Raw genomic sequence first — 14,869 nt, 5'->3', positions numbered from 1 at the left:
GAGCAGTTGAGATATGTACACGCACATATGTATACACAATGTGTTTAAATTTGTAAGTACTAAGTAAACATAAGGCTCGGCGCGAAAGAGTTGAATAACATAATTGAGTTTATTACAAAATCCAACAGTAATTTTCTTACAAAATAAAAGTGCCATACATATTTTTGAAACAGAATATTCTGTTGAAATTTTTTAGCGAAAAAAGTTATGGTTTAAAACGTTTGAATCATTCCTAGCTTGCATTCGAGTGTTAGGGCTAATAACAGGCTTTTTTTGAGCAACTATCCAATAAATTTTCCTTTGCATTTTTTGAATATTCGTAAAAAGCCTTTTTAAATTTCTAAAAAATGGAAAGAAAAAGTCTGGAAAGAGTTCAAACGAAAATCCAGAAAAACTACTAAAAACTCCCAAAAAAATAAAACACTAAAAAACTTGTGTTCTTTCTGACCTTATAAACCTCGAAAGATGCAAAAACAATCTAATAAAATCCAAAAGGGTAACAAAAGAATTCCAAAATATGCCGATGAAACCCTCAAGAAATATCGAAATATTCAGAAAATATACCAAAGATATCCCAAAAAGTCCCAAAAATAAAAGTCCAAAAAACTAAACCACCGATAATATCAGAAGAAAACATGAAAAGTGTCGAGAAAATCCTGAAAGGTTCAGAAAAAATACCGAAAATTAATAAGTAAATATATCCGAAAAAGTATCCAGAGCCCGGAAATTTTTAAAGGGCCTTGAAAAAAGCCAGACAGGTACCGAAAAAATCTGAAGAGTTCAAAATGTGAAAGTTGCCGAAAAGTAAAGAAAAAACAATACGAGCAATTTTACTTTGTGAACTAAAAGTTCCTGAAAGATCTCAAAAAGTCTCGAAAAGAGAATACCGAAAAGTACGGAAAAAAGGCTAACAAAACCACGAGCAAATACCGAAAGATCCCGAAAGAGTCTCGAAACCCTCAAAAGAGTCCGGAATATCCCGAACCAATGCCGGAAAAGAAAACACCAAGTAGATCGAAATAATGTCAAACGCCGGGAAACTTCTAAAAATTTCAATGAATTCTTAAAAGTTTCCCAAAAAAATACTGAAGATTAAAAAAATTCTGAACGCTAAAACAAAAATCCTGAAAAAGTATTTACTAGGGTCATTGACTAGATTTTTCCAAACCGGTTTCCACATTTTTTTTTGATATCTGGAGGCGGTTTTTTTGTGGAATCTTGATTTTTCGAAAATCTGATAAACCGAATTTTTATCGACCAAACCGGTTTTTTTTACATTTCATACAAATCTTGACAGAAGTACACTCGGAAGTTTGAAAAAACTTTTGTAGAAGTTGCTGGGACCAGAAATTGAAAATCAGTTTTTTCAAATTCCAATGGTTCGAATAACTCGAAAATCGGTTTTGGAAAAAAGGTGAATAATCGAACTTCAATAAAATTTACTAAAATTTTTCTGAAAAATATCAAAAAAAAAATACCGAAAAATAAAACACGACTTCGCAGTTCTTGAAACATCCGTAAAACTCTCGAATTCGGAACAAATACCAAAAGAGTACAAAATGGGAATGAACACTGCCAAACAATACCGAAAAAATTCCGAAAAATGCATAAGGCAGAAATCTACTTTCTAACCTGAAAGCTCCTGAATAATTTCAAAAAGTGTCGAATTACCAACAAATACCGAAATGCTCACAAAAATCAAAATACATATATACCGATTAAGTCATAAAAACTCGTAAAAATACCGAAACGAAAAAGACCGGCCAAACCCATAACAAATACCGAAAGAGTCAGATAAAAACCCGAATGCCATAAAAAATACCAATAAATGAAAGACGAAGAATACCCAAGAAAATATTTTAAGCTCTAAGTAATTTCTGAAAAATATATATATGAAGAATCTTGAAATGCTTTACGGTCCTGAATTCATTCGAATTACTTCATATATTAGATCAGGTTTATGTGGTTAGTTCAACTCGTTGAAAAAAATTTTTGTAGATGTCAGCTCGCCCTTAGCTTATCAAGTAGACTGGATTTTTTTTTTTTATATATATATATTTGTATATTGTGAACTCGGGGCTGACCTTATTTATCGCCGTTCCAGAATTGAATAGCCAATCGATTGCCTACTGAATGTAGTAGGAATTCCAGAAAAAAGTGCCCGAAGAGCCTTTTCAACATCTACTCTGAAGTTTTAACGCAAAATAGTTACAGCAAATCCATTTAAATATCGTACTGTTTGAATGAAAACAAGGTCCAAGGTAAAAAATTTTCGTTCACATTTGCTAAAATTTAATTTCGAAATATTCACATGGAAAAAAAATAATTAAAAAAATGATACTATTTTTCACACTTCCCAACTGTGAATTAAATTTGCCTGCCAGCAACGCTATTAAGCGCTTTCAAGCAGCCAACTGCCCGGTGTACATTTACAATGCACATTTGTAATGATAAATTACATTATGAAACTGGCAGTCGACGAAAATTCGTGCCCGGCTTGCCAAAATCAAGTCCGGCACTTAACTGCAACAACTATATTTATACATAAATACACAGCAGCAGCTACTAACAACTAACTATTTCATGTTGCCAACTTACAGGCGTTCTACGTGCTTGCATTCGTTGCATTGCCTGGCTGGTAAGCAATACCGCTTATCCTAAAAAAATTGTGAGTGGCCATTTGCATGTACTGACTTAACTACAGTTTTGTGGTCTTTATGAAAATCGCTGAAATAAAAATGCAAAATGCTAACTGCAATATTAGCGCAATGATTTACACACAAGCATACATTTGTGTATGTATATTTACATAAGAGTATGTGTTGCATACGCTCAGGTGTTCCTAACATGTACATATATTTGTGCATTTACATACATATACGACTGTCATACGAATAAGTACGGTTTTAATTATTGCTGAACTTCCTTCAGGCCAATTTTGTTTACCAGCTTAAAAATGCACTATTAAAATGGCATTAGCAGTTAATTATTACTGGGCTTTGTGGTAGAGAAACATTTTCGAAAAAAAGGTTCTTTGTATTTGGCGGTATTTGAAGGTGTTTGTAAGGCGTCTTTCAGACAAAAATTCAGGTGTGAAAGCAAAAACTGAGTACTAGATTAGGTTAGATTAATCTGGCCGGCGTTGAGCCGCACATAGACGGGTAGGTCCTTAGCGTTTGCCAGTTGGAGTACGTTTTACGCGTTAAAGTAGACATCAAAAAGGATGTCAACGCTTTTTGCGAATTTCAGTAGAAATTTTAGTGCTACTTTTGAAATTTCCTCGTTCTTGACAGTCTCATCTGCTTTCTCATTATCCTCTATTCCCTTATGGCCGGACACTTAATAGATATGCAGTCTTCTGTTGTTGTTGTAGCGGCACTACTTAGCCCCGCCAATTTCAGTTCATCCTTCAATCATTGCATTCAAGCTCAACTAACGGTAGGCCCAGGAATAGGGTCGGACCAAAGGGAGGGGGGTGTCAATTGAGTAGGATTGAGCTGGCATGTGAAGAGGTGGTTGGTGTCGTGCGTGGAGTCTCCAAATGCCGGACATTCAGTAGGGATATTAGGATCGAGTCTGGACAGGTAGCTATTAAGGCGGCCAGGATAACACGGGTCTCTCTTGGCAATTGAAGCTCCATCACTTCTACAGGTGGTTATTGGGCTCCGATCACGGCATTCATAAGCCGGGAGTCGAGGTAGGTGGTGACCGACTCCCTATGAATGTCGTTGATCGTTCGCCTGCACGGCATCGGGTCTAGTGGTTGGTTTATGTATTTCTGGACTGCGTCCTTATACACGCATAGGTGACCCCTGATGTGCCTGGGCGGAGGCTGTTCCTCTAGCAGTGGTCTGTTGGGGTGTTCACTTCTGTGGCACCCCACCAGAAACTGATTACAAAGCATTTTATTGTGCTACCTTACGGGGAGCACTTGGGGGCTTCGCTGTATAGGGGATGCTCAGGCGAGCCCCAAGTGCTGCCGGCGAGCGACTTGAGGACCTTGTTGCGTCTTTGTACTTTGTTGACAGCTGCGGTTGTGTGCGTGGAGAAGGAGAGCAGGCTATGAAAGGTGACCCTTAAAATTTTCGGCCTTCTGTTGGCGGCTATCCAGCCAATGGCTTCCCGGCTGCGACGGATGTTTATGGATGAAATACTATATGAGGTAACTGCCGTAATTGCCGCATGACTATCTACCTAAAGGTTTACTTTTGAGTTGCTTGTCGTTCCGGTGTAGGCTAGCTCTGCTGCTATCCTCATTGCGAAAACCTGTGCTTGAAATATACTGCAAGGGGCAGGTAACTTTATTGCACGCCTGGGTTTCAGTTCCTGGCAGTAAGTCCCGGAATCCACTTAAATTACCATTTTAGAGCCGTCCATGAAAATGTTTAGGGATTTACAGCTAGGTTTATTTCCCTTGCGCTATCACTCCTACTCAATCGTTGTGTGAAACCTTCGTTCTCACTTAAACTTGGTGCCATCTAGTCCGCGCTGCCTGTGCTTCCCGTCCCGATTGAGCTCTGGCCAAAAGTTCTGAAATTGAATGCCCTAATGACCGTCAATCTACCTGCCGCGAGTCGCTGAACCATCTCCATTGGGCCGATAGAGGACTTTTTTCTGGCTTTCCACCACACCAAAGCGCCATAGAGCAGTATTGGTCTGACTATCGCTGTGTATCAAATCAAGTGACTTCCAGCATTCTTTTACATGCATAAAGGGCGTTACTGGCCTTCTTCACCCTTTCATCAATATTACGTTTCCACAGTAGCTTACTGTCCAAGACTACTCCCAAATACTTTGTGTGGTGTTTAATTGACAGCTCGCTGCTACCTAGCCTCGGCTATAATAGTGGTGAGAGTACGCCACCTTGGGGAGTGCCTCTGCATACCCCTCTGACTACCCTAGCGACGTATTAATTTTTGGCGCATTTAAATTAGGTATTTGACATTTAAAAACTTGCAATAAATTTTGATCTTTCAAAAGTTGGAAATAAAGTTTTGGTTATTTGAAAATTTGCACATAGATTTGTGATCATTGGAAATCCGGCCATGAATTTTTGCTAGTTAAAAAGCTTGACATAAAATTTGGCACTTTTATAATTGGGCATACATTTGTGTTTGTTTTAAATTTGGACAAAAATTTTGTTACTTTAAAAATCGGACATAATTCTTATTAAGGAACTGGACATAATACCTGGTACTATAAGAAATAGCCATACATTTTTGGCAACGAATTCTGGACATAAATTTTAGCCTAATAAAATAATTATTTTGAGTGATGGAAATCTTTATTTGGACCTTACAAATTTTCTTTTAAGTGAAAAGATTACATCCGCCAAGTGGCTGACGCTAGTGCGGTGATAACTGTTCGCTTTTCCGTCGAATATTCTCCTTAAGTGCTGCGATTGTCTGAGGCTTGTTGGTATAAACCGGCGACTTCATGCAGCCCCAAAGAAGGAAGAAGGGTGATTAATTTTCCGCCACCTTGTATATACAATAATTTTAATGAATTCTAAAAAGTACATAGGTGCATGGGTTTAAGTATTTACATACATGCATGCGGACATACGCCACTTTTTCACCATTCAATAGTTTTGCCTACTTTTTACCGTCTGCAGTTTTATCGAAAGGTTGTATACACTTGCGCTGTCGATTTTATTTCTTCACTTTCGAAATTTCCGAAAATGTATGGTCCAATTTACAATAAACTAAATTTACATATGTTAAATTTTTAAATGACCGAAAATTGAATAGACCAAAACTTTATTCCCAGTTTTTAAGTGTCAGTTTCAAAACTACCAAAAAAGGGAACAGTTCAGCGCCTTCGTCTTGGTCTGCAGGCTGTATCGGAGATACAGCCGCTAATTTTAAACGTAGAATACGTGGCATGGTTAAGAGCATATCCAAGTCAAGAACGAAAGCACACACTCAGAAAAATATATCGATAACAAAAGTGATAGTAATATCGATAGCAAATTCGATAAAAACATCGATCAAAATAGTGATAACAAAATCGATAAAAATATCGATAACAAAACCGATAACTAAATCGATTACAAAATCGATAACAAAATCTATCAAAACATTAATAACAACCGATAACAATATCGATAGAAAAATCAATAATGATACCGATAAAAATATCGACAACAAAAACGGTAACAATATCGACAACAAAATCGATAAAAATATAGGTAACAAAACCGATAAAAATATTGATGACATAATCGATAAAAATATCGACAGCAAAATCGATAATAAAATCGATAGCAAAATCGATAATAATATCGATAGCAAAATCGATAAAAGTTGATAACAAAATCGATAAAACAACCGATAACAAAATCGATTAAAAAATATCGATAAAAAGTCGCTAAAAATATCGATTATTATATCGATAAGTTCCGAAAATAGCGTTAGCAAAATCAGTAACAATATCGATAACAAAAGCGATAATAGTATCGATAGCAAAATCGTTATCACAATTAATAAAAATATCGTTAACAAAAGCGATAAAAATATCGATGACAAAATCGATAAAAATATTGATAGCAAAATCGATGACAATGTCGATAACAAATCCACAAAAATATCGATACCGAAATCGATAAAAATATCGATCATTATATCGATAAGTTCCGAAAATATCGATAGCAAAAACAATAACATTAGCGACAAAAATTTCGATAACAAAATCGATAAAAATATCGATAGCAGAACCGACAAAATATCGATTCTTATATCAGTAAGTCCCGAGGATCCCGAAAATCTCTAAAATCCCTAAAGATCCCAGATTGAGTCTCTGTGCCTCTATCTATATCCTTTTCTCTACAACTACCTTTATTTTAATCTCTCTTCATCTATCTTCATCTATACTTTAATCGGTATCCTCATCCTCATCTTTTTCTTTATATTTATCTTTGTTTTTATTTTTAAGTTTACCATATATTCTTCATATACTACATATTCTCCTTCACCTTTGCCCTTATATATATAAGCAAAGTGTTTAAATCTAACTTCCCTGCAAAAAATTGTGCGACTAATCTCTAAAGAGAGTATTCCGAGATTACTCTCAATCGGGTACAATTGGGCATTAATTAGTCGCAACTAGTCTCATACGGGTACTAATGGAGATCAATTAGTCTCGACTCATCCCTTATGGGTATAATTGGAGATCATTTAGTCCCCAACTCATCTCCAACGGGTACTATTAACGATTTAATGATATGTACCTACTTAGTCAATGAAATTTCATGTGCGGCGCAGAGAGAGTATTCGCCTAACAAGACTGAGCACCCCGGTTCGAATCTCAGCTGGCGCAAATTTTTATTTTTATTTTTTAAAAGTGACTAGTCGCTTTTTATACCCGTTCGGGTATAAAGGTGAACAATTAGTCTCTTCATAGGACATGCTCGAACAAAAGCGAACAGTTCATTCCATATAAAGAGATCAAAGGGGGTATTAGTCGCATGCTCCTTTGCGATTGCTCCCGGAGTCATCCCGGATTAGTCCCATTTTTTGCAGGGTTGGTCTTCATTTTTGCTTCTGTCTTTACGCAACTTTGTTTTCGTTTTCATATTTACCTTTGCCTTTATCCTTTTCTTTATCTATGTACGTACTCATCGTTACTTTTATTCTTGGATTGGTCTTTCTCTAAGTGTTGTTTCACTTCAAAAAGTTTTCGAGTATTATGCATACATGTGTTCAAACATACATATATGTATGTACATATATAATATGTGTAGACATACATAGATTACTTAAAAGTACAAATTAACTGCAATCAACACATGTATGTACGTATGTATGTATTATTTACATATGTACATACGCTGCGGTTAGGTTGTAAATATTGCGCCTTCTGTTTATTAAAAGCCGAAATATGTACTTACGCACACATACATACATTTTGTCTCCTTCCCTCATTTCCAACGCATGCACATGCACATGCAAAACGGTGACGAAGTGATTTTGTATGGGAAATCATTTATGCCCATATATTTGAATCAAATAAACATACTTAGAAGATATCAACCAATATTTTCCATATACCAAACGAAAGGAAAAATTATGAGTTTTTGATTAAAGAAATCAAAAACCAAATCATTCGAGCGGTTTTCGAGCACTTTGGTAATAAAATTAAAAAATAATTTGCAAATGTTTTCAACAATTTTTTGCCTTAAAATGCTCAATATTTGTTGAATTTATATAAAATCTGTACACGATAATATTTCTATTCCTCCAAGGAATCTATGTGCCGAAAATGAAATGGTTATATCTGCCCTTAGAGCACTTTAAAGGTTCAAAATTGACCCCAAAATAGGGCAATATTTACCGTTGTTTCTAGGACAGACACCAAATAGGTTACTTACGGAAATGTATCTGTCGATAGGTTTGGAATTTTATCTTTGAAATGCCACACTCTTCTTTGAAATCGCTTCATTAGTTCTCGTGCAATAAGCGTTTTCGTGAAGCTCTAAAAATTACAACTACAACATTTCAGCATAGCCTCCATATCGTAAGGTAAGACGCACGTTTTAAATTACCAACAAATATGTTCAGTTTTAAAATCACAAAAAATCTATGTCTAGTTTTAAAATTAAGAAAAATTATGTTAATTTTTTTCAAGAGATAAAATAAAATTTTTTTTTTATTTTGTAAATGTATTTTGTTGTACCTTAATTTGTCGGTACCACTCTTAAATATTCAGATGTTTCAACTTATGTATTCAGAACTTTACACTACCCAAAGATCTCCTCAATCGTCCAATGCAGGCAAGCCAACATTTTCTCAATTGTATGTATAAATACCTAAATATTTAAATTATAACACAAACAATTTATAGCAAGTAATGATTTTATTCATGCTTACTTGTCCATAAAGCCCATATAAACTACTACCTCTAATATGCCCCCAATTAGGTAAACAAGCAAGCAATGCAAATAGCCATTACAAATCGACGCCTCCGCAATGCTTGCGCGCCTAAAACTATACACCTACTATATGCATACGTGTGCATGTGTTTACTAAAAAGGCAAGCAATAAAAATTATACACATACTATAAAATTGCAAGGCAAATGTTGAAATAAAAACGCTAATAAGCAACACTTGACACGGCAATAAAATCCAATACAAAAGAAGCAAATGCGCGTAAAAGCATAAGTATGAAAATGTAAAGCAAATAAAATGGCAACAAAACTTGAATAGAAATAAATTGCGAAGGTTTTTCTTTTTAAATAAGTAACAATATTTTATAATTTTACAGATATATTCACTACAGCGCGTTTACTTAACTTTTGAATTATATGTCTATTTTCTTAAACAAACTTTTCGACCCAATGCTCGCTTGTTGATGTGTATATTTTTGTAGCTAGACTACAACTTTGATCGTCAATAAAGCACGGTAACACCGGACAATAATTTTTGGGGTGAGGGCATAAGTTTAAAAAAAGACATAAATTTTTGGTCATAAAAAATTGAACATACATTTTTTGTCTTTGAAAAACTAGACAGGCCATATAAAATTAGACATATATTTTTGAACAATTCGAAACTAGGCTCACTGTAATTACGTAAATCCTCTATCATAGTACAGAATTGGGCATAAATTATAAGTAATTTTAAAACTGGTCTTAAATTTTTGGTATTTGAAAACTACTAAACAAAATTGATAATAAAAAGTTGATAGAAGATTTCGGTAAATGCGAATGAGCGGAATTTTTATAATAAACACAAAAATATTCAAACATTTTTATTGAGCTTGAGGCCGTTTTTAATGAAAAACTTATTGTGGAAAGGCAACAATAATTTGAAAAAAATGGTACAAGTGTTAGCGTTTTTGGAAATCACCGCATTTTCTCATCAGACTTCTAAATAGATAACAAAAAAAAAAAATCAGCAAAAGATTTTCAAAGTTTTTTTTTTAAATTTATTTATTTTTTTTTAATTCTAGGTAAATTCCAATATTTACCGAAATTGAAATTTATTCGTAATTCTTGCTGCACTTTCAAAAAGCAAAGTGCAAGTAAAAGGTGCAGTTGAAACTGAGAATTCTCGAAAAATCCTAAAAGCTCTGGAGTAGAAAGCGCATAGTCACTTAAAATTCCGAAAAGCACATACCGAAAAAATCTGGAGAAGTCAATAATATGTCGCAAACACCACAAAAAAATCCTGTAAAGTCCTCAAAATTTTCGAAATGTCTCGAAATTTTACCGTAACGTATTTAAAAATAATCGAAAAACGCCAAAAACTATTTGGATGCTCGAAAAAATCGGCATATAAACCTGAAAAAAATAAAGTTTCAATAAACTCTAGAGATTTCAAAAAAATTTCAAGTTCATTCAGGAATTATTTATATTTTTTACAAAGTCTAATACCAAACAGGAAAAGGCTTCTGAAATTTGATTTAACTACTTTATTCCCGTATAGAAAGCGAATGCAAATAAACGATTGCCAGAAGATCAGAAAAATACTGAAAGCATCGCAAAAATCCCGAGAGGCACTGAAAAAATAATGAAATAGCCCCAAAAATCTAGTAACATTAAAAAAATTTCTTAATAGTTAACGAAAACATTCAAAAATGACTAGAAAGCTCGAGAGAAACTGCGAGATTGCGATTCTGAAAAAATAAAAAAAGTATAAAAAAAAAAATCCAGAAAGTTCTCCAAGAAATGCGTAGATTTTCACGAAAAACTAAAAAAAGTCCTAAACCAAAAAAAAAAAATAAAAAAATTAAAAAACCCCTAAATCAAAAAAAAAAAAAATAAAAAAACCCTAAAAAAATTCACAACTGCACTTCTCCTGAAAACATCGGAAAAGTCTATAGTCACTGTAAACTTCAAAAAGTTCCGAAAGCTACTGAAAACATTCGAAAAATCCTGATAGGTTCTACAAAAGTCTCTTAATATTCCCAAAAGCCCTTAACAACAGACAAAAATCCCAAACATTTTTTAGGATGCACGTGAAAAATCGCCAAAAATTAAAAAAAAAATTAAAAAAAAGTTAAAAAAAAAGATTAAGAAAGATCCGGAAAACGGAGATTTTTCCGAAATCTGTCACGCTTTCTACGATTTTTCCCATTTGTTTCACTTTGCCGCTTTGGAAATATCTACAACTCCTTGACTCTCTAATGAAAGCTATTATACTATATAGCAGCTTCCAATTACTTAGAAAGTCTTATAGACAACATCTGCGTCAAGAAGGCGATTACATAACTTAAAGAGCTTCTCATTTGTCAACTGCGTTCTGATGTGCTATCGTTTTTAAATATTCAACAAAAAATGCATCCAACATACAATATAGCTACATTCATACTCGTAGCTCACGTAAATCTTCATAATTTTCCCAAATATTTTGGCTAAAGTTTTAAAATATAGTGAACAATATAATTCCGATGGAAAGCCCCAACTTTTTTTTTTTTTTTTGGAGAGGCACCCTATTGCACATATATTTCGTTTTCTTTGACAAGCTCTTCTCATTATGCGCTTACCTGCAACCCTTTGCATTTATTCCAATTATATTTTTGTCTTCTTTAGTAGTTCTCAGCATATTTTTTTTGCTTTATTTAAATAATTCCTTTCACTTTTCTTTTCGTGCAAATCCATCTGTTCAGTTTCTGCAATGCTGCTTGACTTTGTATCCTTGACTCTTAACATTCGCCTTTGAGGTGCAGTAATTAACGTTTTGCATTTACAGTTCGTACTCAGCTATACATATATTTACATCCGCTCGCTTATCGTCTTGGCTGAGACTTGCTTAAACAGTTTCTTTGTCACAGGTTTTCCTATCTTTCTTTTCTTTTTTTTTTTTGTTTGCGTATTTTTTAAACTCAGCTTTCACCCTTTTGTGTACCTACTTGACTATTTTCATGTTGTTTTAGCGTATTTTACCTTTAATTTCATCGTCGTTCTCTGGCTATCTCTAACAGCTTTAATGCTGCTGTAATTGTTACTAATGTATTATTTCCTTGCGCCTCAAAATAAGCTTTTTCTTTTTCTTAATTTTTTTTTCGATGGCGATTATTTGTACCTGGCTTTGGTCTAGTACGAGTACCTTTAATACTTTTAATTAATTGATGTTTTTCTAATTATTTTTATGCTTTATACATATGTACAATACATATTTTAGAAGCGAACATACAATTGATAAAAATTTAATAGAATACTAAAATGAAAAAAAATGAATATGTCAATGGCCTAGACCTGTAGTCCGCACACAGCGGAATGCCAGAAATTGTCACTCCATACAATTATTTCCCACTTACCATCTAACCACCTAAAGCGTTGTTCAAGCTTACAGCACGATCTGTTCTACCTACTTTGGTATGAAATCTATTATTGAATATAAATATTTCTGTTTTATGCTCAATGCCTTTGTTGGAAATAAAGCAAAACTCAGATATTGAAATTATTTCCCAATTAAAAATGCAATAAAGAAAATTTTACCTTTTGTCTTTAGCTGCTTATCAAGCATGAAAGCTTCCTATAAGACAAAATTCCAGTTCACAGCATACGAGAACATCCTATTACGCTTAAGATTTAATAGCTGTATGTCTACGTGACTAAGGCTTGCTCTCTGCAACTTGTTTTTTTTTAACTTTTTTCAACTTTTAAACACTGCCTCCAAAGGAAAAATGAGTATCTGTAAGAAGCTTTATCATGACAGATGCACAATCGGAGGTTCGCAATTAGCGAGGGCCGACTGCTATTACATAAGTGTTTTTTTATGCTGTTCGGACCAGGAATCTAATGTTGGTTTTACTGAATGGAACTACGCGCCTTTCACCACGTGGTTACTACGGCCACTTTTAGGCAATACTTTCGTGAATATTCGACCGGATAAAATATAGCCACGGGGATGTGCTATGGTCAGGGGAGAATTACTTAGTGCTTACTCAGTTGTTCAGGCTGTGCTTGTACCGTAGCAAAATATCTGAGAATTACTCTTGATAAGAAGCTTAGCTGGAACTTCTATATAAAAATGACTTTTAGTAAGGCTGGGGGATCAGAAGGGCCTGCAGAAGAACATGGAATCTGAACTAAAAAATAACACACACATGATCATCTGTGCTGATGCTGGATTATGTCTTCGTAGTTTGATGGCCAATCATAATACAAAAACTTCCACCTCATGTTTTAACAAACGTTGGCCTTTCGCTGGACGACGGAATCAATAAGAACATGTTTATAGCTAATATCAGATTACTCAGTGGTTATTTAGCAAGTAACAATCGTCTTTTCTCGGGTCGATTAATGCTCTCTCTTGAGGACGATACGATGTCGCGGCATATTCTGTGTGATTGTTGGGCTTAGGTTTGTTTCGTCTAATACGTTTAAATTGCCCCAGAGTCGAACGTCTTAGAATAAGGACTATTCTATTCTGTTCTACACAGAACCGTCTATATTTTATAAGAGAAATGGTATGATGGAAATTGAAAAAAAAAAAACGTCTCAAAGTACACATACTTCCCTGAATATTTATAACCCAAGCGGATGTAGTACTTAAAATTAGACTTTTATGAATAGCTTCTTAGAAGTGCGACTTATCGGGAAATTTTTCAGAACTTCTTCTATCTAATAGTGAACATTGTACATAGACCATAAGGATTTTTATTATATTGTAGTGTGCATTCGCAAGTACATACATTTACAGTAAATACATACATAAATTCAATTTTCATAATTTTTGTCCATCTTTTTATTTAACCGCGACTTCAAAACCAACTCCATAATATCATAATTCGATTAAAATGTGGTATGCACATAATTTGAGCAAATAATTGGCAATATAAAAGTCAAACTCAAACAAAAAAATTCATTTTTCCATAACTAATCCTTAACAAGCCAGCAAATTGCCAACAAATAAATATTGGAGAACAAATGAATGACTGTAAAATTTGCAAATAATGAGCTGATGCGCGATTTATCAAAATTATAAGCAATTTTCATGCTTGCTAAATTATATTTCAACGTACGCACGTGCGGTAAGTGTACACATTAGACCGAATCAGAAAAAAAGTTCGCCGTACTTATCTGAGTCTAATGTCTTTTTGCGAGGTAATTTGGGAAAAATAAAATTTTCATTAAACTTTTGCTAAGGAAGTATTTCGATTACCCCATAACATTTATAAACAAAATTTGTATCGCCGAATGTAGGAGTCACCAAAAAATTTAAAAAGGTAATCCCTAAGTTCGGCTGAAATTTTTTTTTGTCGAAATTTCTTGCAAAAATACTTTAACAGGGCTATTCAGGCAACTGTCTTTCAACTCACTACAGGCTTTCGAAAAATAAAAGTCTTTCGTAAGACAGTTCTCAATTCTGGCAACTATCCTGAAAGCTCTTTATTGTCTTTCGAAAGACGAATTAAAAGATCTACTAACGAGGAGGTCTTAGCGTTATGATATTCACCTTTTACCAATAAGTTAAAAAATTGAAATAAATTAAAAAACACATACATATGTATATATATTTTTCTTTTTAAACAATAAAAAGTAATAAATAAAAAAAATAAATTGAGAAACGCAAAGAAATGAAAAAAATATATATTTTTTAAAATGAATTTAAAAGAATATTCGTTTCTTTATAAAACAGTAGGGAAGAAAAGAATTAAACAAATAAAAGAAAATAGTACTTCGATTAAGAAAAATATACATACATATATTTTGATTTTCAAAACAAAATCTAATTAAAAGTAAATTAAATTAAAAAAAGGAACAAACAAGTTTTTGAAAATTAAGAAAAATGATGTATTTTAAATGATGATGGAGTAGCTGTCCCACCGCCTGACTATGACGAGGTACGAATAGCGATTACGCGGTACTTGAATAGCTCGGCTGGCAGGCCGTCAGCTCCAGCAGCTTTGTTGTTTTTCAGC

Source organism: Rhagoletis zephyria, unplaced genomic scaffold (genome assembly GCF_001687245.7).
Source record: "Rhagoletis zephyria isolate East Lansing unplaced genomic scaffold, Rhagoletis_zephyria_1.1 Rzeph_scaffold_00128, whole genome shotgun sequence".
Classification (NCBI taxonomy): Eukaryota; Metazoa; Arthropoda; class Insecta; order Diptera; family Tephritidae; genus Rhagoletis; species Rhagoletis zephyria.
This window is presented reverse-complemented; position numbering follows the sequence as displayed.